A 3909-nucleotide genomic window follows, 5' to 3' on the forward strand; every position below is an offset into this window, starting at 1 on the left:
TTATTTCAGAACAGAAAGGGGAGGGAGAGATAGAAACATCAATGATGAGAGGGAATCATTGATTGGCTACCTCCTGCACACCGGCACTGGGGACAGAGCTGCATGTGCCCTGAGGGAGAATTGAACTGTGACCTCCTGGTCTATAGGCCGATGCTCAACCACTGAGCCACGCGGCTGGGTTGCTGTAGAGCAATTTAGAAGGAGGAGGACATCCAGGATGTTTCGGCAGAATGGTTTTGTCTTACCCCATTAGGTATCTTAAGGTGACAAACAAACAAACAAACAAACACACAACTGCATTATATTAAAAATTCTCATCTAAAACAGAATCAAATGCAGATTTTTCTGAGGCTATGCTAAAATAATCTTTTACATTTTAGAGCCACAAAATAGAAATTGTTGAAAGCCAAACCCAGCAGTTAATTCTGGGAACTGAATTACACTGTTAGTTGAATTCACAGCCTTTTAAAGTTTCATTTATAAATATTATGGCCTTGATGAGGAAAGAGAGCCATCATGATAATTAGAGCAGGATTACCTACAAGGATTTGAAGGACCAGAAGTGTCTTCCAAAACACCCTTCACTGTACCTTTCTTTTTTACTTTTATTTAAATGTTTTATTGTTGATACTATTGCAGATGTCCCTCATGTACCTTTTTGATCAAGAAAACTGTCTTTCCCTTGCTGGAGAAATCTGTTAGTGTTCCTACCTCCACATCTTCATTGCTGACAGGTTTATAATCAGAATATGAATTCAACTGGGGTAGAAACATAAAATATTAAATTAAAGATAAACTGCAGAAAGACTATGTATTTACCATTTTATTGTTTCTTACTTGCTTCCTCTTCTTTTGAAGTTCCAGAGAATTCTCCTACGCATCATCAGATTATAGCTATTCTGAACATCTGATATACACACTAGTATATGTATCCTTCAAGGAATAACTAAAGAATGGGCTTTGGTTCCAAAATCTGTATGGACAAGAGTCCATGGACACAAGCAGAATAATCTGAGCCCCTGAGAGTTCACATTGATTCTTCTAATAACTTATATATATTCTGTTAAAGTTGAAGCCAGAAAGGCTTTAGGTGTTGCCATCTTAATAAAGGACCAATTATCCCTTGTGTCAACATCTATAACATGCCTGTGTGTAGTATTTTGTTATTGCCCTTTTAATGTCTATAGGGTTTGCAATGATATTCCCTCTTAATCCTGATAATGGAATTTTGTGTCTTCTCACTTTCTTTTGTTGGTCTCGATAGATGATTATCAATCTTATTTGTGTTCTTAAAAAACCAAGCTTTTGGTTTTATTGATTTATATATTGTGCTTTTAATTTCATTGATTTCTGTTCTTATTTTTATTATTTCCTTCCTTTTGCTTGTTTTGGGTTTAATTAGCTCTTTTCCCCCCCTGAATGTGGAAGTTTACAGTATTTATTTGAGACGTTCCATCTTTTCCAATGTAAGCATTTAATGCTATAAATTTTCCTATAAGCACTTCTATAGCTGCATCACAATTTGTGATATATTGTGTTTCCATTTCATTCAGTTCAATATGCTTTCTAATCTCCCTTGAGATTTTCTTTTTGGCCCATGAATTATAGAGAAGTGTGCTGTTTAGTTTCCAACTGCTTGAAAAATTTTGGTCATATTTCTGTTATTAATTTCAAGTTTAATTCCATTATAAACATACTTTATTTATTTATTATTAAAATATATTTTATTGATTTTTTTTACAAAGAGGAAGGGAGAGAGATAGTTAGAAACATCGATGAGAGAGAAACATCGACCAGCTGCCTCCTGCACACCACCTACTGGGGATGTGCCTGCAACCAAGGTACATGCCTTTGACCGGAATCGAACTTGGGACCTTTCAGTCCACAGATCGACGCTCTATCCACTGAGCCAAACCGGTTAGGGCACTTTATTTATTTTTAAAAAAATACATTTTTATTGATTTCAGAGAGGAAGGGATAGGAAGAGAGATAGAAACATCAATGATGAGAGAGAATCATTGATTGGCTGCCTCCTGCACGCCCCCTACTGGGGATTGAGCCCACAACCCAGGCATGTGCCCTTGACTGGAATCAAACCTGGAACCCTGCAGTCCGCAGGTCGATGCTCTGTCCACTGAGCCAAACCAGGTAGGGCTAAATATATTTTATATTATTTCAATTCTTTTAAATCTGCTAAGGTTTGTCTTATAATCCAGGGTAGGGCCTATTTTGTTAAATATTCCATGCGCATATGAAAAGACTGTGTGTTCTTCTGTTTTTAGGTGGAGTGTTCTATAAATGTCAGTTATATCCAGCTGACTGATGGTGTTATTCAGTTCTATATCCTTGCTTATTTTCTGACTACTAATTATATTTGTTATTGAGAGAGATACATTAAAGTCATCAATTATAATTGTGGATTTTCTGTTTCTTCTTTCCGTTATTCAAGTTTTTACTTATATGCAATTTTTTTTTATTAAAATTGTTGCAGTGACATTGGTTAATACAATTATATAGGTTTCAGGCCTACATTTCTATAATTTACTTAAATATTTTGTAACTGTGTTGTTAAATGCATACACATTTAGAAGGTCTTCTTGTCACTCACTGGAAAGGGACCAGGCCCAGAGCGATCTGCCTCGTGTTGGCCTGTAGTATGTGGAAAGATTTTATGAGTCCAGGTGACTTTGAGAGTACATTTATTAAACCTGGGGATACTGAAACAAAGGAAGGGCTTAAGATAGAAGAAGCAACAGGAGAGAGCCCTGTCAGGGCTGCTTTGGCTCTCTAGAAATATTATAGGAAAGAAGTGTGCTGGAGGCTAATTCCAGCATGTCATAAATGCAAGAAGTTTCATCAAAAGGTTGATGGCACCTTGAGGCTTCAGCAGGGCTGAAGATACATATTATGGCCTGCTGGAATAGCTGAAAGCATTTCCCCAAACCTGAAAATGTACATATGATTGCCCCTACCAGACAGCTGAGGGCAGTTCCCCTAACTTGACAATGCCTACTGTTTACCAAACTTACCTTTGATATGTATATCTGCTTTGCTATAGGCCAAAATGTGTGAATAAAGAGCCCTGGGTCCAGAGATTCAGAGAGAACTTGGTTACTATAGCTAAGTCTCCTCTGGCTCCCCCATGTATTCCAAGATTATATTTCCAGCCTCTTTATTAATTTACACGCAGCCCCTTCTCCAGATTCCTGAACCCTTCTAGATGCAGAGAAGCACCCTGGCAAAAGTGAGCTAAGGCGGGGCTCCTGTTAGCTCACGGAGAAGTAATAGTCACGGCGACAGGAGTGAGACAAGCCGGGCTGCTGCTAGCTCATTAAAAAGTCAGAGAAAAGGGGCACTGGAGACAGGTTCAGGGTAAGCCTGGGATGAGCTGCTGTTGCTTGATGCTCCCCTGATTGCAAGTCTCATGGGGACCCTTAGAGTTTAGGAGAACGTTCACACCTGAGAAAGAAAAGGCATCATGGCCGTGCTCCAGAGAGAACACCTGGGTCTTTTGTCTTGAGGCTTTTATCTCTCCTTTGGAGCAGGCATCTTAGGAGAGGTCTCATGGAGGGTTTTAGCAGAATATTCATCATCTTCCCAGGTGTGTTCTTTAATATGTTAATGTACAAAAATGAGGCATAGAGGAACCAGGTCATTTTCTGGTTAACTTTGCCTCTATCTTGGATTTGTTTGACTCTCATTGTTGTTGTTGTTAGTTATTCCCCAGACTTCATCCGTTCGGCTGGCACACATGGCCTTAATTCGATTTCTTCTCTATATCTCTGACAGGATGATTTAAGCTATTTATTCTCTGGGTAGGGAGCAGAGGTGTAAACCATTTACTCTCAAGTGTCCTTTGTTAGGGAAGATAAGGTCTTGTGCTTCGCTAGAAATGTCTGGCTGTCTAGA

Source organism: Myotis lucifugus, unplaced genomic scaffold (genome assembly GCF_000147115.1).
Source record: "Myotis lucifugus unplaced genomic scaffold, Myoluc2.0 scaffold_119, whole genome shotgun sequence".
Taxonomy (NCBI): Eukaryota; Metazoa; Chordata; class Mammalia; order Chiroptera; family Vespertilionidae; genus Myotis; species Myotis lucifugus.